General features: G+C 35.8%; 1 protein-coding gene across 4 annotated transcripts in view; it reads left to right on the top strand.

Moving 5' to 3' along the window:
- LOC100017693 (acyl-coenzyme A amino acid N-acyltransferase 2-like) overlaps positions 1-22,444 on the top strand; it is a 68,300-nt gene that overhangs the window by 28,217 nt on the left and 17,639 nt on the right. Inside the window, exons 2-3 of one of the 4 annotated variants that reach the window (XR_008913503.1) lie at positions 3-203; positions 5,093-5,504. The exons of 1 other annotated variant lie outside the window; for it this stretch is intronic. The gene's annotated coding sequence lies outside the window, so the exon portion shown is untranslated. Of the gene's footprint in view, positions 1-2; positions 204-5,092; positions 5,505-22,444 lie in introns of those variants that run through there. 2 more of the 4 variants (XM_056805292.1, XM_056805291.1) reach the window with 2 other exon arrangements.

The raw sequence follows: 22,444 nt of genomic DNA, 5'->3' as shown, positions 1-22,444 counted from the left end.
AGGACTAGGGCTACAACTGTCACAATGAAGATCCTCAAATGAAATGTCACAAAGGAGCTTTTGTAGTCAAAACAGGGTGGGGCATCAGGCAACCCTATAAAAAGCCCGGACAGCTGAGCTGGATTACAGTTGGGGGCAGCAGGACCAAGAAACCTGAACACACCAGTCATGAAGAAGGAAGGGAAATTTACTGAGGTATTCAGGTAAAAATAGAGGGCAGAGCTAGTTTGTTAGTTTAGTGGATGATGAATGAAACTTTGTGTATGTTTGATGAATGATGGTACTTTAAGAGTCAGTAGTTTAAATAGGAAGATAGGAGATAAGTTCTATTTTTAAAAGATATACTTAGGTACCACTGCTGCTCCTGTTTCTTCCTGATCCCCTCCTGTAAAAACTGATGATGATGTTTGTGTATGAATCTGATCTTCCACTGTAAAAACTGATGATGATTTGTGTATGAATCTGATCCCCTATTGTAAAAACCAATGGTGCTGTTTGTTGTGTATGAATCTGATCCCCTTGTTGTGTGTGCATCTGATCCCTTATTGTAAAAACCAATGGTGCTGTTTGTTGTGTATGAATCTGACCCCCTATTATAAAAACCAATGGTGCTGTTTGTTGTGTATGAATCTGATCCCTTATTGTAAAAACGAATGGTGCTGTTTGTTGTGTATGAATCTGATTCCTTATTGTAAAAACGAATGGTGCTGTTTGTTGTGTATGAATCTGACCCCCTATTATAAAAACGAATGGTGCTGTTTGTTGTGTATGAATCTGATCCCTTATTGTAAAAACGAATGGTGCTGTTTGTTGTGTATGAATCTGATTCCTTATTGTAAAAACGAATGGTGCTGTTTGTTGTGTATGAATCTGACCCCCTATTATAAAAACCAATGGTGCTGTTTGTTGTGTATGAATCTGACCCCCTATTATAAAAACCAATGGTGCTGTTTGTTGTGTATGAATCTGATCCCTTACTGTAAAAACCAATGGTGCTGTTTGTTGTGTATGAATCTGACCCCCTATTATAAAAACCAATGGTGCTGTTTGTTGTGTATGAATCTGATCCCTTATTGTAAAAACGAATGATGCTGTTTGTTGTGTATGAATCTGATCCCCTATTATAAAAACCAATGGTGCTGTTTGTTGTGTATGAATCTGATCCCTTATTGTAAAAACCAATGGTGCTGTTTGTTGTGTATGAATCTGATCCCCTATTGTAAAAACCAATGGTGCTGTTTGTTGTGTATGAATCTGATCCCCTTGTTGTGTGTGCATGTGATCCCTTATTGTAAAAACCAATGGTGCTGTTTGTTGTGTATGAATCTGATCCCTTATTGTAAAAACCAATGGTGCTGTTTGTTGTGTATGAATCTGACCCCCTATTATAAAAACCAATGGTGCTGTTTGTTGTGTATGAATCTGACCCCCTATTATAAAAACCAATGGTGCTGTTTGTTGTGTATGAATCTGACCCCCTATTATAAAAACCAATGGTGCTGTTTGTTGTGTATGAATCTGACCCCCTATTATAAAAACCAATGGTGCTGTTTGTTTATGAATCTGATCCCTTATTGTAAAAACCAATGGTGCTGTTTGTTGTGTATGAATCTGATCCCTTACTGTAAAAACCAGTGGTGCTGTTTGTTGTGTATGAATCTGATCCCCTGTTATAAAAACCAATGGTGCTGTTTGTTGTGTATGAATCTGATCCCTTATTGTAAAAACCAATGGTGCTGTTTGTTATGTATGAATCTGATCCCCTATTGTAAAAACCAATGTTGCTGTTTGTTGTGTATGAATCTGATCCCCTATTATAAAAACCAATGGTGCTGTTTGTTGTGTATGAATCTGATCCCCTGTTATAAAAACCAATGGTGCTGTTTGTTGGGTATGAATCTGATCCCTTACTGTAAAAACCAGTGGTGCTGTTTGTTGTGTATGAATCTGATCCCCTGTTATAAAAACCAATGGTGCTGTTTGTTGTGTATGAATCTGATCCCTTACTGTAAAAACCAGTGGTGCTGTTTGTTGTGTATGAATCTGATCCCCTATTATAAAAACCAATGGTGCTGTTTGTTGTGTATGAATCTGATCCCTTATTGTAAAAACCAATGGTGCTGTTTGTTGTGTGTGCATGTGATCCCTTATTGTAAAAACCAATGGTGCTGTTTGTTGTGTATGAATCTGATCCCTTATTGTAAAAACCAATGTTGCTGTTTGTTGTGTGTGAATCTGATCCCCTATTGTAAAAACCAGTGGTGCTGTTTGTTGTGTATGAATCTGATCTCCTATTATAAAAACCAATGTTGCTGTTTGTTGTGTATGAGTCTGATCCCCTATTATAAAAACCAATGTTGCTGTTTGTTGTGTATGAGTCTGATCCCTTACTGTAAAAACCAATGTTGCTGTTTGTTGTGTATGAATCTGATCCCTTACTGTAAAAACCAATGTTGCTGTTTGTTGTGTATGAGTCTGATCCCCTATTGTAAAAATCAATGTTGCTGTTTGTTGTGTATGAGTCTGATCCCCTATTGTAAAAACCAATGTTGCTGTTTGTTGTGTATGAATCTGATCCCCTATTGTAAAAACCAATGTTGCTGTTTGTTGTGTATGAATCTGATCCCCTATTGTAAAAACCAATGTTGCTGTTTGTTGTGTATGAATCTGATCCCCTACTGTAAAGAATGATGATGATGATGATGATGTTTGTATATGAATCAGATCCCCCTAATGTAAAAACCAATGATGTTGGTTGTGATGGCTGTTGTGTGTTTGTGGGTGTGATTCTGACCCTTGCTGCAAAATCTACTGCTGCTGCTGTTGGTGAAGGTGGATGATGGTAATGTGTGGGTGATATGGTGATGTGATAGTGATGGTGATGGTGTATTTATTGGAATGACCCTTTCCCCTTGCTTCAAAAGCTGGTGATGGAATGGTTTGTTGGGTATGCAAGTCCCTGCTGCAAATGTTAACAGAAGGATTGCTTTCTTCTTCATTCTCACAGTTTATTGATCCTCTTCTTTTTTTTCTCTCATCCCCCTCCCCCCATTTTCCTCTTTCTCTGGCTCTCCTTATAACTAAAACTGTATAATACAAATGCATTTGCAATGTAGTTATAGTTTTGTAAAGTCACATATAATGTTATATATCATATATATATATATAAAGTCACATATAATATAGTAAAATATAAACAAATTGATGCAATGATTCATTTGCATTTCTTAGTAAATATTTTGAATTACAACAAATTATAGGTTTGGTTTTTTTCTCCAATATTTCTCCAATCTATTTTTTTCTCCTTTGTACCCATACCCTTTGCTTTTTATTATTTCATATTCCACAATATTTCTATTCTCTCTTTCAGTGTGTTTTATTTGCCCTTTTCCTCTTCTTTCCTCCTTTTAGATTCTTCTCTTTTGCCTCTTGACTGGCTGGGAAAGTTGGTTTTGAGAGGTGTGAATGATTCATTTGCATTTCTTAGTAAATATTTTGAATTACAACAAATTATAGGTTTGGTTTTATGCTATAATTTTATAATTTAATATTTCTCCACTTTATTTTTTTCTCCTTTGTACCCATACCCTTTGCTTTTTATTATTCCATATTCCACAATATTTCTATTCTCTCTTTCAGTGTGTTTTATTTGCCCTTTTTCCTCTTTCCTCCTTTTTATATTCTTCTCTTTTGCCTCTTGACTGGCTGGGAAAGTTGGTTTTGAGAGGTGTGTGAATGATTCATTTGCATTTCTTAGTAAATATTTTGAATTGCAACAAATTATAGGTTTGGTTTTATGCTATAATTTTATAATTTAATATTTCTCCAATCTTTATTTTTTTCCCCTTTGTGTACCCCCTTTGCTTTTTATTATTCCATATTCCACAATATTTCTATTCTCTCTTTCAGTGTGTTTTATTTGCCCTTTTTCCTCTTCTTTCCTCCTTTTAGATTCTCTTTTGCCTCTTGACTGGCTGGGAAAGTTGGTTTTGAGAGGTGTGATGACTGATTTCTGTAAAAACTGATCTCCTTGGTTTTTTAGAATTTTTAATTGCTTTGAGAAAGTCTTATCACTTAACCTTTGTTTTTTACTCCTAGTTTCTAAGTGCTCCACAATGAATATTGAAGATGATGAATTTATTACACAGCTGCAAACCTTTCTGTCTCTCCTTTGCCTTCCCTGTTTTCCTTAAGGATCACTTTTCTGAAGCTGATTGATGGTGGCAATGGTTTGTTGGTGTGCAAGTCCCTGCTGCAAAATGTAAACAGAAGGGCTTCTTTCTTCTCCATTCACAGTTTACTGCTCTTCTCTCATTTGTTTTTTTCATTTTCCTCTCTCTAGCTTCTCCTTTTTTGCTTCTCTCTTATAATTGAAACTGTATAATAATGCAATGTAATGACAGTTTTTATAGTTATGTAGTTACATATAATACATAGTATTGTTATGTAGTCATGTAGTTACATATAATACATAGTAAAAAATACAAACAAATTGATGCAATGATTCATTATTTGCATTTCTTACTTAATATTTGAAAGTTGGTTTTAAGAGAGATGATTGATTTCTGTAAAACTGATCCTCTTATTTTTAGGATTTTGAATTGCTTTGGGGAAGCTTGTTAACTTACCCTTTATTCAGTTTCTAAGTGCTCCACAATGAATATTGAAGATAATGGCTTTATTATACAGCTGCAAAAAAACTTTGTTTTCATTGCCTTCTCTTTTCTCACTAAGGATCACTTTTTTGACATTTACTTTTCTCCATCTCAGGCCAAAAGTTTCTACCAACCCTTTCAACCTTCCAAATCATTTAACTCTTTTACTACCCTAACTCTAACTAATAATTAACCCCTAATTGTAATCAATTTTGTTAGTTTTTTTTTTTAATTTTCCCTATTTTCAGTACAGAAGTTTCCAAACTACATTGTTTCTTTCTAACCTTCAACCCCTTTTCACCATCCCTAGTAGGTCCGGTTTTGATATCATTAAAAGTCCAATTCACATCACCCCTTTCACTACCCCAACCCCAGTCTCATCCACTTTTCCCAGCTTCCCTGTTTTTTGTTTTATAAATAATTATTGTCTTGTTCAGTATGTGCTAGCAAACAGCTTGTCTGTATTTGTGTGATGTTGAAGAAAGCAATCCCAAGTTACTGAAGATACTACATTATTCTGATTTGTGAAAGTCCCTTCTGTGAGAACGTTTTGAAGATTTTGTTCACCCCTACCCCCCAACTCCCAGTGGTGCTTGAAGACCAGGGAAGATTTTTTCAGATTTCCACAGTGATGAATACTTCTTGGCCATAATTGACCCATGAAGCAAAGAATAATACAAAAAATTATAAACAATGAAGCAAGAAATGAGAAAACATAAAAATAAAGCAAGAAACAGATTATGAAAATGAGAAAAGTACCAAAATGAAGCATGAAAAGAATATATCGTAAAAGATACTAGAACAGTTAAACCTACAAAATCTTAAAAATTAAAAAATGAAATACAAAAATATTGTTTCATCTGTGTTATAACAATAAGAATAGTAATAGTTAATGAATGCTTCAGATTTTGCAGAAAATTTTAAATAAGGAACTGATTATTAGATTTTTAATCAGGTTTGAGACAAGGATCCTTCCACTGGGCATACCTAACTGCTACAGGGTAGAGCCAGAGAAGTCTAGTTAGTTGTAAAAGAATCATGTTGCTGACATGATATTAAGGGACATTGGGACAGTATTAGTCCTTTTTTCATAGTAGTTCCATTGGAATTCCAAGAATATTTTGAGGGCACATCAAAGTTTAGATAATGGGGTAGGTTGAGGAGAGGATGGGAGCTTGGAGAAGTAGAAAGGGGGAGGAAGGGCAAATGAGGGAAAAAGATACAAAACAAAAAATTTTCTACACTTTAAAAGGAAGAGATTTTTGTACATGATTGAGTTCAACAGAGGTACACATAGACCAAAATAGTGTATATTGTATATAGATATATATATATATACTTGAGAGATGTCATCAACAGGTTGAAATTCTACCATAAAATACCATGTGATATCATCAATGTTGCTGGCTAAAACTTCTAACCCAAACTTGGTTCCTGGATATTTTGTTTCCCATAACTCATATTATCATAGGCATGATCACTTGTTTTTCTTGCTTCAGTGGAAAACCGCACCTGGGCTTTTATTTAATATTGAGATCTTCTTCCCTCAATTTACCTACCCCTATTTGCACAGTCAAAAGATAACATGATTATGAGAAAAAGCCTTGAGAAGACCCTCCAATTTATACAAAGCCACCTTATTGAGGGCAATCATATCTTACATTTCCTTCCCATGACTTTTTTATATACCAAGGAAGAATCTCACCCAAGAGAAGTTTTGTGAGAGGAAGGGGAGTGGTGGGTAAAAGAGTTAGGGAGAAGGAAGCATTCAGAAAAGATTAAGTGTGGTGGTAGAGAGAAAACACCCACCATGAGGTAAATTAATTTCTATTATTTAGGTTTAAAACCTAATTGGAAATGTGTGTAAAAACATAATCATATTTTGATAATTTATGTCGCCTTTTCAAGGAGGAAAGCGGGGGAAGGGAAGAAATATGCAGGACAAAAATTTAAAGAAAATGTCAAAAAAGTAATCAGGAAATATTTAATGAAATAAAAATACATCAAAAAAGGAAAAAAAAACCTCAAAATACTTTGTTCTCAGAGATGATCACTATTTTAATATTAGCTATTTTTATAACACATATAAAATAGCAAATATTAGAAGACTAGCAATATTATATTAGCAATATTAGAAGATATCTTCTCCAAAATTTCCTTTTTAGGTTCTGTCCTGGTTACTAGTGACCAGGGTTATTCACAACTTTTAAGCATTTTTTGTTCTTTATTGTTCACCTATCATTGACATCATTTCAATAACTTTCAAATCTGTCCTTTCTCTATACAACTCTATACAATCACATTAAAAAATCATGTTCCATTGATCTTGGTTTTTTTCCCAGTTTAGCACTAATATTTCATTTGGTTATTCCCAGTTAACTGAGCACCTATGACTTCATTTTTAACTCTTCATTTTCACTATCCTCTCTCTCCTCCCTCTGCTCATATCTAAATGTTTTTTTCTGATTTATAAATCCTAATACCTCTTAAAACCTCTCAAAAATCTGTCAGTCTTTATTGTTGCCCTCTTATATCCAACTCATATAGCCTGTATTATTTTAAAAGCCTTCCTATCAATAATAGTTAATATGTGAACTTGGAGAAGCAATTTATTTGAGAAAAACATATCAACATGACAATGTCGATAATAAAACTAAAAAGTTCAGATAACAGTTACTGTATCCAACATTTTCACTCAATTGGCCAAATTTATATCTTAAAATTCAAGTCTGCTCAAAGAAAGCTTCAGTGTGCATCTAGACTGATTGTCTTAAGGTAAACAAATCATCAATTTCTTTGTGTTTTTAGCATTTAAAAAAACCTTTTGCTATCTGGAATTCAGCCTAATTTTCCAGAAAATGTATTATAAAGACCTCCTTCCTCCCATCCACATACCCACCTTCAATGCTCCGATTGGGTCTACTTTTCTTACCCTACATATATTCTGGGCTGGCTGGTGGCACTTACATACTCTGCCTAGTTGTGGAGTCAGGAAAACTTGAGTTCAAATATAGTCTCAGATATTTATTTAGCTGTGTGACTCTGGGGCAAGTCACAGTCAATTTACCCTGTTTGCCTCTGATGAGGAAATATGCAAAATGAGCTGGAGAAGGAAAGGGCAAACTAATCCAGAGTCATTTTTTAAAAAAACTTTTAAACATTATTTTATTTGGTCATTTTCAAACATTATTCATTGGAAACAAAAATCATTTTCTTTACCTCCCCCCCTCCTGCCATCCCTCCCATAGCCGACCTGTGATTCCACTGGGTGGCACGTGTGTACTTGATCCGAGCCCATTTCCATGTTGTTGGTATTTGCATTAGAGTATTCATTTAGAGTCTCTCCTCAATCATGTCCCCTCAAACCCTGTAGTCAAGCAGTTGCCTTTTCTCAGTGTTTTTACTCCCACAGTTTGTCCTCTGCTTGTGGATAGTGTTATTTCTCCATGATCTCTGCAGATTGTTCAGGGACATTGCATTGACACTAATGGAGAAGTCCATTACGTTCGATTATACCACAGTGTATCAGTCTCTGTGTACAATGTTTTCCTGGTTCTGCTCCTTTCGCTCTGCATCACTTCCTGGAGATTGTTCCAGTCTCCATGGAACTCCTCCACTTTATTATATATATACATACATACATATATATATATATATATATATCCAACATATACCACAATTTGTTCAGCCATTCCCCAATTGAAGGACATCCCCTCATTTTCCAATTTTTTGTCACCACAAAGAGTGCAGCTATGAATATTCTTGTACCAGTCTTTTTCCTTATTATCTCTTTGGGGTACAAACCCAGTAGTGCTATGACTGGATCAAAGGGCAGACAGTCTTTTATCACCCTTTGGGCATAGTTCCAAATTGCCCTCCAGAATGGCTGGATCAATTCACAACTCCACCAGCAATGAATTAATGTCCCGACTTTGCCACATGCCCTCCAGCATTCATTACTTTCCTTTGCTGTCATGTTAGCCAATCTGCTAGGTGTGAGGTGATACCTCAGAGTTGTTTTGATTTGCATCTCTCTGATTATAAGAGATTTAGAACACTTCTTCATGTGCTTATTAATAGTTTTGATTTCTTTATCTGAAAACTGCCTATTCATGTCCCTAGTCCAACAATTAATTTAGCTCTTTATAAATTTGAGTAATTAAACCTTTATCAGAGGTTTTTGTTATGAAGATTGTTTTCAAATTTGTTGCTTCCCTTCTGATTTTAAATTGGTTTTGTTTGTACAAAACCTTTTTAATTTGATGTAATCAAAATTATTGATTTTATATTTTGTGACTCTTTATAAGTCTTGCTTGGTTTTAAAGTCTTTCCCTTCCCAAAGGTCTGACATGTATACTATTCTGTGTTCACCTAATTTACTTATAGTTTCCTTCTTTATGTTTAAGTCATTCACCCATTCTGAGTTTATCTTGGTGTAGGGTGTGAGGTGTTGATCCAGACCTAGTCTCTCACATACTGTTCTTCCAGTTTTCCCAGTAGTTTTTGTCAAATAGTGGATTTTTGTCCCAAAAGCTGGGGTCTTTGGGTTTGTCATAGACTACCCTGCTGAGGTCATTTACCCCAAGTCTATTCCACTGATCCTCCTTCCTGTCTCTTAGCCAGTACCAAATTGTTTTGATGACCACTGCTTTATAGTATAGTTTGAGATCTGGGACTGCAAGGTCCCATTCCTTTGTATTTCTTTTCATTATTTCCTTAGATATCCTTGATCCTTTGTCCTTCCAAATGAACTTTGTTACGTGTTTTTCTAATTCAGTCAAAAAATTTTTTGGAAGTTCAATGGGTATGGCACTAAATAGATAGATCAGTTTGGGTAGGATGTTCATTTTTATTATAGTGGCTCATCCTACCCATGAACAGTTAATGTTTTTCCAATTGCTCAAGTCTAGTTTTAGTTGTGTGGAGAATGTTTTGTAGTTGTGTTCATATAGTTCCTGTGTTTGTCCCGGGAGATAGATTCCTAAGTATTTTATTTTGTCTAAGGTGATTTTGAATGGGATTTCTCTTTCTAATTCTTGCTGCTGAGATGTGTTGGAAATGTATAGGAATGCTGATGACTTATGTGAGTTTATTTTGTACACTGCAACTTTGCTAAAGTTGATTATTTCAATTAGCTTTTTTGTTGATTCTCTGGGATTCTTTAAGTAGAACATCATATCATCTGCAAAGAGTGATAACTTGGTCTCCTCCTTGCCTATTTTAATGCCTTCAATTTCTTTTTCTTCTCTAATTGCTACTGCTAGTGTTTCTAGTACAATGTTAAATAGTAGAGGTGATAATGAGCATCCTTGTTTCACTCCTGATCCTATTGGGAATGCATCTACTTTATCCCCATTGCAAATGATGTTTGATGATGGTTTTAGATATATACTGTTTATTATTTTTAGGAAAGACCCTTCTATTCCTATACTTTCTAGTGTTTTTAATAGGAATGGGTGTTGTGTTTTATCAAAGGCTTTTTCTGCATCTATTGAAATAATCATGTTTGTTGGTTTGATTGTCAATTATGTGGATGGTTTTCCTAATATTGAACCAGCCCTGCATTCCTGGTATGAATCCTACTTGATCATGGTGAATGATCCTTCTGATCACTTGCTGGAGTCTTTTTGCTAGTATCCTATTTAAAATTTTTGCATCTATATTCATTAGGGAGATTGGTCTATAGTTTTCTTTCTCTGTTTTTGACCTGCCTGGCTTTGGAATCAGTACCATGTTTGTGTCATAAAAGGAATTTGGTAGAACTTCCTGTTTACTTATTATGTCAAATAGTTTGCATAGTATTGGAGTTAGCTGTTCTTTGAATGTTTGATAGAATTCACTTATGAATCCATTAGGCCCTGGTGATTTTTTTCTAAGGGAGTTCTTTGATGGCCCGTTGCATTTCTTTTTCTGATATGGGATTATTTAAGAATTCTATTTCTTCTTCTGTTAGTCTAGGTAATTTATATTTTTGTAAATATTCATCCATATCACCTAGATTGGTATATTTATTGCTGTATAATTGGGCAAAGTAGTTTTTAATGATTGCCTTAATTTCCTCTTCGTTGGAGGTGAGTTCCCACTTTTCATCTTTGATTCTGTTAATTTGCTTTTCTTCTTTCCTTTATTAAATTAGATTGACCAGTACTTTGTCTATTTTGTTTGTTTTCTCAAAGTACCAGCTTCTTGTCTTATTTATTAGTTCAATAGTTCTATCACTTTTGATTTTATTAATTTCTCTCTGAGTTTTTAGGATTTCTAGTTTGGTTATCTTCTGGGGGGTTTTAATTCATTTGCTTTCATGTTTTTTATTTGTATTTCCAATTCATTGATCTCTGCCCTCCCTAATTTGTTAATATATGCACTCAGGGATATGAATTTTCATCTGAGTACTGCTTTAGCTGCATCCCATAGGGTTTGAAAGGATGTCTCACCATTGTCATTTTCCTTGATGAAATTATTGTTTCTATTATTTGTTCTCTAACCAATTTTGGAATATCATATTATTTAATTTCCAATTAATTTTTGATTTGGCTCTCCATTTACCCTTACTGATCATTATTTTTATTGCCTTATGATCTGAAAAGGCTGCATTTATTATTTCTGCTTTTCTGCATTTGTATGCCATGTTTCTGTGACCTAGTGTATGATCAATCTTTGTGAATGTGCCATGTGGTGTTGAGAAGAAGGTGTATTCCTTTTTCACCCTATTTATTTTTCTCCATATGTCTATTAATTCTAATTTTTATAAGATTTCATTCACCTCTTTTACCTCTTTCTTATTTATTTTTTGATTTGATTCATCTAAATTTGATAGTGGTTGGTTCAGATCTCCCACTAATTTGTGTTTACTGTCTATTTCCTCCTTCAGTTTTCCTAGTTTCTCCATTAGAAATTTGGGTGCTATACCATTTGGTGCATACATGTTGATTAGTGTTATTTCCTCATTGTCCATAGTCCCTTTTAACAAAATATATTTACCTTCCCTATACCTTTTAATCAGGTCTATTTTTGCTTTGGCTTTGTCAGATATCATGATTGCAACTCCTGCCTTCTTTCTATCAGTTGAGGCCCCAAAGGTCTTACTCCATCCTTTAATTCTGACCTTGTGAATATCTACCCGCCTCATGTGTGTTTCTTGAAGACAACATATGGTAGGGGTTGGGATTCTAATCCATTCTGCTATTTGTCTAAGTTTTATGGGTGAGTTCATCCCATTCATGTTCAAAGTTATGATTGTCACTTGTGGATTCGCTGGCATTTTGATATCTTCCCCTAATTCTGACCTTTCTTCTTTAGCTAAAACCTTTTAAGCCAGTGATTTACTTTAAATCAGTCCCCCTAGTCCCCTCCCTTGATATGTTTCCCTTTCAAGCCCCTCCCCTTTTCCCCTTCCCCTCCCCCCTCTCCTTCCCTCCCTTTTTGTGTTCCCTCACCCCTACTCCCTTGGTTTTCCCTTCTCCCTCACCCTGTTGGATAAGATAGAATTCAAGATCCCAATGTATCTAGATGCTCTTCCCTCTCAGAGTTGATTTCACTGAGAGTAAGGTTTAAGTAAAAACTCTCTTCCTCTCCTTCTTATAGGAAAATTCTTCCCCTCCCCTTTCCATGTGTATCTTTGTGTGAGAAAGATTATTCTATTTAGTCCCCCCCCCATTTCTTGGAGTATATCTTAGTACCATCAACAATTCCCCCCTCCCTTTTTCTTTCTTTCTATCCCCCCTTTCTCCATATCGTCTTGATGCCCCAAACTTTCCCTTTGAATGATTCTTCTTACTTCTCTAATGATGCATATAATTTTTGAGAGTTACACATTACATTTCCCCCACATATTAATATATATATATATAATTTGATATCAATGTAGTCCTTATAGAAGAGTTTGAATAAAAGAAAAAGATAACATTTTTCTCCTTTTCCCTTTCCTTCATATTTACCTTTTCAAGTTTCTCTTGCTCTTTGTGTTTGGATGTCAAACTTTCCACAGAGCTCTGGTCTTTTCTTTACAAATACTTGGACATCTTGTATTTTGTTGAATGCCCATACTTTCCCCTGGAAGTATATAGTCAGTTTTGATGGATAGCTGATTTTTGGTTGAAGACCCAGCTCTCTTGCTTTTCTGAATATCATTTTCCATGCCTTACAGTCATTCAGAGTGGAAATTGCTAGGTCCTGTGTGACCCTGATTGGTGTTCCTTTATATCTAAATTGTCTTTTTCTGGCTTCTTGTAAGAATTTTTTCTTTTGCTTGGAAGCTTTGGAATTTGGCAGTTACATTCCTGGGAGTTGTCTTTTGGGGATTTAGTGTAGAGGGTGTTCAGTGAACTCTTTCAATGCATATTTTGTCCCTTTGTTCTAGAATCTCTGGGCAGTTTTCTTTGATGATATCATGTATTATGATATCAAGATTACTGTTTATTTCTGGCTTTTCTGGTAGACCAATGATTCTCAGATTGTCTCTCCTTCCTCTGTTTTCCAGGTCTATCACCTTGTCAGTGAGATATTTTTTGTTATCTTCTAATTCTTTAGTCTTTTGACTATTAATTCTTGCTCTTTGGCAAGATCATTGTCTTCCAGTTGCCTGATTCTGACATTTAAAGACTGATTTTCCTTTTCACTTTGGTCTGATCTGTTTTTTGAAGCTTTAAGCTGTCTCTGCATTTGCATATTTTGGTCCCTCAGATTGCTGAGTTCCTTTTGCATTATTTCCCATTTTTCCTGCCAGAAGGCTTCCATCTTTTTGAGAATTTCCAATTTAAATTCTTCAAGAGCTTGTGGAGAATTTTCATTTCCTTTGGAAGGTTTTGGAGCATTTGTTTGTGTTTCCTCTTCTATTTCCTCTGTATTTTGTATTTTTGCTTCATAAAATGTGTCCAAAGTCACCTCCTTCTTCTTGCTTTTCTTGGTGTTTGGAGGCTGTTGATCCTGTGCCCCATTTGCCATCTCTATGGTTTTTCCTCCCCTTTCCAGTCAGAAATCTGAGTGAGGAGGGCTTGCTCTCAGTGTGTGAGTCTTGTGATCGAAGCTTTAGCCCCAGGCAAATTGTCTGTTCTCCGAAGCTCCGCTGTTTTCCCGGGGAAACCCAGGGTCTGCCCTCCCCTGCCTGTTGGTGTTTCTGGTATTATTGCTCTCAGCTCTCTCCAGCTGCTTCTCCGCTGCCTTACTTCCATGCTCTGAGCCTGGCAAAGCACTGTCTTCAAGGTACCCCAATGCCTTTGCCAACCCCAAGGTTCCTGTCCTTTCAGGAGGCCCTGCACTCTAGGGGGGGAGGGGTCCTGGCCTCCTTGAGCTCTGAGGGCTCCTGATGGGATTAGGTTCAGCTGGGTTGGTCTGGGATGTGCCCCGAGGCAAGAACCTCTGGTGAGACTCCAATAGAAGGACCCAGCCATGGGGCTACAGGCTCCCCTGCTGTTTGTGTTGGATGCCCCAATCCTGGCTCAGGTTGCTTTCAAGGTGCACCCTTCAGAACAGCACCTTTGCTGGTCCAGAGGTTCCTGCTGCTGCTGGGGTCTCAGCGCTCTGGTTTGAGGGGGAGGGGTCCTGGGATCTTCCTTTTGCTTTCCCCTTAGACCTGAGTGTTCTAGAATTCCGGCTTTTCAGGGCATACCTTTTGATTTGTGTCCAGAAGGAGGGTTCCCCGTCTCTGTCTTGTTGTTAAGTTTGATTTTCAGTCTCCTAGGAGCATTCAGATTGTGATTGATAAGGAAGGGTTTTCAGAGGTCTGAACTTTTGCTACTTCTAAGCCACCATCTTGATTGGAAGTCTAATCCAGAGTCTTTGCAAAACAACAACAACAACAACAACAAACCAAAAACCAAAATGAAACAAACAAAAAAAACCCAAAAAGAAACAAAAAAAACCCCAAATGGGATCACAAAGAATTGAAACTGAACAACTAAAAACATATATTCTCTCTCTCTCTCTCTCTGTGCCTTTTGTCTCTGTGCATTCAATGTCTCCTATGTCTAGAATGTTCCCCACTCCCTAACCTCTTGAACCACTTCAAGGATTAGCTCTCAAATGCTATCTCTCCCAAGAAGCCTTTGTGAACTCTCCAGTCATCAATGACCCACTTCTTCCACAAATTGTGATGTATTTTGTATATATTCTTCATTGCTCATCAGTGAAGATGCCATTCCCAGTAGAAAATAAACAGAAGCTCCCTGAAAGCAGAGACTGGGACTCACTTTTAAGTCTTTAGGTGTTTCTCCATTATCTACTACATAAACTATGCTTTGATACAGATGCTTTTATTGCTTGATTATCATCATTACTGTGGTGTACTCAAGTATCTTCTCTGCTTTCTTGCTCTCTTTCAGAAGATGCTTTGAGTGAACCATTTCTCTACCAAGAGATCTTGAGGACCTATCCAATGAAGCAATAATGAATACATCTTTCTTTTCTTTTCTTTTTTCCTTTTTTCTTTTCCTTTTTTCCTTTTCTCTTTTCTTTTCTTTTTTAAATTCTGTAATTCCTTAGGTCCCCATGTGGGGTCCTCTGTTTGGTGTTTGTTTTCTGGATGTAGGACAGGAACAGAAATTTGAGCTTAGAGTAACTATGAGTCATTCAGCTTAAATGTAATGATCCTGCCAGCTGAGCTTACTCCTCCATTTCCAGTGACTTCAAGCATAAGAACATGAAAATAATGATTCCTGAAAGAGAGGTGCCACACTGGTTTTTAAAAACCCTTATGTCTTAGAATCAATAATGTGTATCGTTCTAAGGCAGAAGAGCAGAAAGGACTAGGCAATGGGGGTCAAGTGACTTGCCCAGGGTCACACCTCATATAGAGGCCAAATTTGAACAAAGGACATTTTGTCTCTAGGTCTGGTGCTCAATACACTATAGCTGCCTCCCAAACAATAAGACTTAATATTTATTATTTATAAACAAATCTGTTCCAAAGAATCATCTCTGAAATATCATTTTAAGATGATAATTAAATTGCATCTCTCTTTTTTAGTCATGTAAAACTTATATCTAATATCACAAAATATTAGAGAAATTGACATGACTGAAAACTGATCTTCACATAATGAAATGTCATGAGTCATCTCAGATTTCATAAAAGGTATCAGAAAAGTAAAAAAAATCAGGTCTTGTGGCATGGTAATCTGTTTCCAAATTTTATATGTTGACTAACCTTTGAAGTTGCTTTTTAATTCTATCTTTTCCTACTTCATGTTTATGGAGTGAGTTTCTCTGGGTCTTTCTGTTGTCACTCACATAGTTGCTGTTCTTGGAGTGCTACATTTGTTTACCCTTCTGCATTTCTGTTGTCTAGGGTGTTTGAGAAGCAAATAATGTTTTTCAGGTCTGTTTTTCTTTAAAAAAACCTCTTAATTAAACCTCTCTCTTTTTTTCATTTATAATTAAACTCAGATTTCCAGGTAAGTCACTCTGCATCCTGAGCTTTTGTGTCATTCATATGTCCTTTCCTTTTTATTTGAAGATTTTTCTTCTGGTTGCTGAATCGAATTGTTAAATTTAGCTACTTTGTGTCTTAGAGTTTACTATATAGTCTTGGGCTTTTTCTGGAGGTGATCTATTCATTCTTTCAATTAATATTTCATTTTTCATATTTAGATGTTCTCAGGAAGTTTTCTTGTATTATCTCTTGAACTATACATATTTTCTTTTAGTGGTATTATTGCTGTTTTTTTTTTTAACCTTTACCTTCCATCTTAGAATCAATATTAAGTACTGGTTCCAAGGTAGAAGAGTGCTAAGGTCCTAGGGTTAAGTGACTTTCCCAGAGTCACAGAGCTAGGAAGTATATGAGGCCATTTTTGAACCCAGGACCAAGATATATTGTCTTTAGGTCTTCTGGCTTTCTATCCACCCCACCCTCAACACCCTGCTATTATTGTTGCCTTTTGCTTTTCTTTTTCTAGATTCCCATTCAGTTCTCTTCTTTTTTGTTTCTTTGAAGAGCTTGACAGTGTAGATTTAAAATTTTCTATTCTGCCAAGTTACTTTTACTATGCAGGTCACAAATTCCTGCTTTCATACTTCTCATTTCTCTTTTAAACAACTTGGGAGCAGCATGTTGTGGTTCCATGTTTTCCTCAGATTCTACAGTGTCCTCTGTCTCACCTGGGGCTGCCATGCTGGTGTTATATACTAGCTTGTCTCATGATTGCTATCCTTTGAAGTTTGTATCTCTGAGGTAGGTTCTGGAAAGGAGGCGGCGTGGTAGCCTGGAGTGTGGGGTTGAGCTCTCTTTATGCCCCATTCACTCTGTTCTGTTCTTCTGCAGAGATCTTCTGTAGCACAGAATGCTACCTCAGGGCTACCTATACGGTCTCAGCAAATTTCTGCAGTGTGGAATTAGGGAATCCACTGGATTGAGAAGAAGGAAGGGGGAGAGGGGTTTGAGATATTGCCTTTTGTTGCAAACCCGTGGATGGGTGTTGGGTAGACTAGCTAAATAAGTCTTACTGCCTGGGGCATGGGTGGTAGGGGGAGAACCAGATAGATATTAAGGTTCATGAAGTTTTTTATCTTGTTTTGGGTACCTGGTGTCCTAGACCAAGTTGAAGACAACTCATGTTCCTTTATCTTTGGCACATAATTTCTGTTTTGGAGATAATTTGAGATTGTGAGGATCAGAGAAAATGTCTAGGTCTTTATCCTACTGATCCAAGTTATAGCTTAATATTAATATCATTCTTCAACTCTACCCCCTATTCAGTTTTACTATCCCTTTTATTTTGAAAATGACCCTTTCAGAGAATCATAGTATCATTTTACCATTATGCCCCCAGTGATACATACAAGGTAAAATTTGTCTTCTTGGGTTTAGGATCTTCCAGTACATCTTGCTTATTACTTCGTGTGTTTATAAAAGGCACAATCTGGATTTAAAGTTGGAAGGGATAATTAGTTGTTAAACTAATTTCAAGTTTTTGAGCTCATGAGATCTATCAGCTTCAGCCTCTCCAATATTTGGCAGATGAGGAAAATGAGACCCCAGAGAAATATATTATAGGGTATCCCATGCATGGATTCCCATTTTTTTTAACCTTCTAAGATTTTAGGAGTGTTCTCTATAGATGTGGAGGATGATTTCCTGTTAAAGACCTATAACAGGATCCTCTTGATTAATTCACTCAATGCTTTGGACCTGGAGAGGGAAATGGAACTCTAATGGGGCCAGGTTTCATATCAAACTGACTTCTTCTGGCAGAACTTTCAGTGATGATAACAGGTGCGTATGTAAGTGGTGCACACCCAAGCTGGTGTAATTGGACTAGAAAAAGATAGATATAACTTCTGTTCAAAGTTTGGTCCCCTTATTATCTCACCTAGGCTGGAAGTGCAGGGGCTACTCATGGAGCCAGTCCCATTACTGATCAGCATGAGAGCCTTTGACTTACTCATTTTTTCCAAACCTGGACCAATTTTCCCTTTAGGAAAGCCTGGTTCCCCATGCCCCTGCTGGAGGTTCACCATATTGGTGCTGCCAAACTGAGTTGAGAAAAATCTCCCCCTCACTCCAACTCCATAGAGTTCTTAATAAAAAAATTACTCTAAACCTTGACAGCCTGGCTCCTCTTGAAAGTCTGCTTTTTTTTTTTTTTTAATATGTAGGACTAAGAAGTGATTGATTCTCTCAGCCAACTCATATAGTTTCAGTTGTCTTCATAGAATAACCAGGGTCCATAATCATCTGTGTGATTAGAGAATTTCTTCACACTTTGTTGCAAAGTCAAATTGAGGAAAAATCCTCAATGCTTTCTTTACAGGTAATCTCTAATATGATATAAATTACATTTAGGCACTTTGTCATTCAATAGCATAGTCCCTCCAATTTTTTATAATTTTCTTTTTTTGTTATTGTTTGAAATAATTACAGACAGAATAAATATGCTGTGCAGTGATAGAATTTTTTTCCTCTTTAAATTATGGTACTTTGAATCTAAATCCAACATCTTTTCTACTGTATCAGCCTGGAGTCTATTTGCATATTGGAGGAATTTACTACTGTCTGCAAATTGTGAACAGTTTATGTCTGCTGTTCTGAATGTTTTTTATTACTAGATTCTTACATTTTAGTGATTGTCATGGTGACCTCATTCACAATCCCCTTCAAAAATTTCCTGATTATGACCATGTTTCATTGGGATGTATGTATCCCATTAGAGACTAAGTCTTAGAAATGGAACTCCTTGGTGCCAACCTATATTGGTTTCATGATTCATTGCATATGGTTATCTTGTATATTCTCTCTTATGCCATTTGTAGTTTTCCAAATCTTATGTCAAAAAAGGCATATTTTTTTCCAATTCTACCAACATTAGACTGTATACTTTTCTTTGGCTATTATTTTCATCTTTCTAGTAAGTAAAAGTAAGGTTAGTATTGTAGGGGTTAACCCTTACAGTATCTTAATTTTGTCTTGATTTGTATTTCTCTGATAATCAAATAATTTGAACTCATTTTTAAAGTAACTGGAACTTTAAATACAAATTTTCTTTATTTCATAATATCTTGATATTTTTCTACCTTTTCTTACATAGGAATGTTTTTTATCACTTTTAATCTATTAAGTAGCAATTTGGTATTTTGATTTAGGTTTGTACTCAATTTATAAATTACTTGGGTAATATTTCTAACTTCTAGATTGTAAAGTCTGGTCCCCATTAGAGATCTATTTCTCTCCTCAGGTCCACAGCAATGACTCAATAATCAAGAGGACCCTGTTGTAGGAAACCATCACCAGTATCTATAGAGAGCATTCCAAAATATCTCATTAGTTGTTTAATTGGTATTTTTTCTATTGAACTTGTTTTGTAGTGATTTTTGCATAGCTATTATGTGGATCTTGGTAAATTAATGCCCAAGCATTGGATTAATTTTGTCATTCTTGTAAATTCTAGTTTTCTTTCTCCTTTCCCTCCTTTCTTCCTCATTTCCTTTCTCATCCTCCTCTTCATGTCCTTCCACCTTCTTCTCTTATCTTGTTCTGCACCATTTAAATTCTTTGGAGATTGTGATTTTCCATAAATCACAATGGTATATATCATCTGCAAATATAAATCTTTTAGTCTCCTCTTGACCCTTTATTCTCTGAATTCCTTCTTTGTGCCTTTTTATTAATAACACCTGAAATTTCTAAAGTTTTGTCTGTCAGGACCCCAAAAATTAACTCCTTGCTAATTTTTCTAATTTTCCTGAGTTGTCATGATCCCCAGGCCTGGACCTAGCTGTCAAAATAGTATATATCACCCAATCAAGATATGTTGTAAACTTGGCATAACAATCAGTCCTCTTTGCACATGAACACTCAGAGTGAGCTCTGTTGTTATCAGTCTGTTACTGTGAAAACCATGGATCAGAACCATGGGTCAGCTCAGACCAACCATGCCATCTTTGAGTAATGAAAAAGATCTGCAGGTACCATATCCCAGTCAATATAGCACTTTTATGAATAGACTTTGAATCGCCAAACAGAACTGATTGTCCTCCTCCTTAACACTGGACAAATCCTAAGAATAGATTCTTTGGTGCTGGACAAACTTTATCTTGTCATTAAGTAAACTTTGCCATTGTTATAGCTATACCTTCCATGTCTTGCCACAACTATATGTTTTAAGCCTGTCCCTTGGTATTTTGTGTAGATTTGGAAAAGTCTTTTTCCATCAAGCTATCTATGACTTGTCCTTACCCTTCAGCAGAATAAAACTCTAAAGCACAGGATGAATGCTTTGGATTATGCTCATAGTGGGTGGTCAACAGTCAAATAGTGATATTGAGAATAGAAAGCTTTCTCCATATTCTTGATGGGAAGTCCTTTAATATTTATCCATTGCATAAAAACTAAAATACATTTTTTATCATATTAAAGAAAAATGCTCCCATTCCTATGTATTTTTAGTCATTTGAACAGATTACCAAAATGGTCCATGACACAAAATGGTTAAACTCCTGATCTAGTAGTTCTTTTAACATTATCTTATTAAAAATGCATTACCTAGATTTTCTAAATTAGACTAGATAAAGCATTTAATTGCCTCCTATATGCAGGGCTCTGTGCAGGGCATTGCCACTCAATTATAATTTGCTTTTGCCACATTGCTGGTCTATTTTCCTTTCAGTCACATTTCTTTCTTTCTTTTTTTTTATTTAAAAACCCTTAACTTCTGTCTTGGAGTCAATACTGTGTATTGGCTCCAAGGTAGAAGAGTGCTAAGGACTAGGCAATGGGGGTCAAGTGACTTGCCCAGGGTCACACAGCTGGGAAGTGTCTGAGGCCAGATTTGAACTTAGGCCAGATTAGAGACTCCTGTCTCTAGGCCTGGCTCTCAATCCACTGAGTCACCCAGCTGCCCCCTCAGTCATATGTTCCTTGAATGATATTTTATGCTGCTTCTTAAACATAAGCACTAGTATATATTATACAGAAAATATACTATTCATTTTATTCACATTTTATAATTTTTGTTCTTTAGTAATTTGATTCTTTGGAGATTGTGGTCTTCCATGATTTATGAAGGCATTTAGCATCACTAGAAAAATATTGGTGTTAAAATTATGGATTTTTGTTTCAGGGAACAGTTTTAGATCACTGAAATTATTGTACAGTTTTCCAAATGCAACTTAGTTTGCTCTCTTCTTCCTATTCAGTTCTTGGCCTTGTTCATTGTCCATCTGTGGTACTGGTTCAGGGTATATATACTGATGGACTAGCTGCCAAATAGCTTTCTTTATATATGGATATCATAAACATTCTTCAATCATTTGGATTTTCCTTTATGAACTTTTAGGTCAATCTGTTTAAGTGATCATGGATCTCAGTTTTCTAGTTGCTACATTTATTATGGTTTTCCCTTTATCATTTTTGACCTTGATAATTTGATATTATTTTCTCCTATTTTAAATTATATTTTATAATGTTTTTTCAATTTTATTGGCCTTAAAACAAACTGTTTATTAATTTCCTGCCTCTTTAAACTGCACATTTAACTATTTTTTCTGTTATTCTTTTTTTAATCTAAGCATCCAGATACACAAATTTGTTTCTGGTTACCAACTTGGCAGTTCTTTAATTTCAGATAGATTATATTTATAATATCATTACTATTATTTTTAATTAATTAATTATACATATTTTTCCATGGTTACATGATTCATGTTCTTTCCCTCCCCTCTTTCCTTTCCCCTCCCAGAGCTGATGAGCAATTCCATTGAGTTATCCATGTATCATTGTTCAAAATCTATTTCTATATTATTGATATTTGCAATAGAACAATTGTCAAAATCTCTGATCATATACCCATTGAATAACATGATCGATTATATGTTTTTCTTCTGTGCTTCTATTCCCACAGTTCCTTCTCTGGATGTGGATCGCATTCTTTCTCATAAGTTCCTCTTTATTGTCCTCTGTCATGCCATTGTGGCTAGTAGAGAAGTTCATTATGTTCAATTGTGTCTCAGTGTATCCATCTCTGTGTATAATGTTCTCTTGGTTCTGCTCCTTTCACTCTGCATCAATTCCTGGAGTTCTTTCCAGTTCACATGGAATTCCTCCAGTTCATTATTCCTTTCAGCACAGTCATATTCCATCAGTATCAGATACCACTATTGGTTCAGCCATTCCCCAATCAATGGACACCTACTTATTTTCCTTTTTTTTTTTTGCCACTACAAAAGGCTCCGCTATAAATATTTTTGTACAAGTATTTTTTCTTTTTGTCTCTTTGGGGTACAAATCCAGCAGTGGTATGGCTGGATCAAAGGGCAGATAGTCTTTTAAAGCCCTTTGTGCATAGTAGCAAATTGCC

Source organism: Monodelphis domestica, chromosome 7, assembly GCF_027887165.1.
Source record: "Monodelphis domestica isolate mMonDom1 chromosome 7, mMonDom1.pri, whole genome shotgun sequence".
Taxonomy (NCBI): Eukaryota; Metazoa; Chordata; class Mammalia; order Didelphimorphia; family Didelphidae; genus Monodelphis; species Monodelphis domestica.
This window is presented reverse-complemented; position numbering and strand designations above follow the sequence as displayed.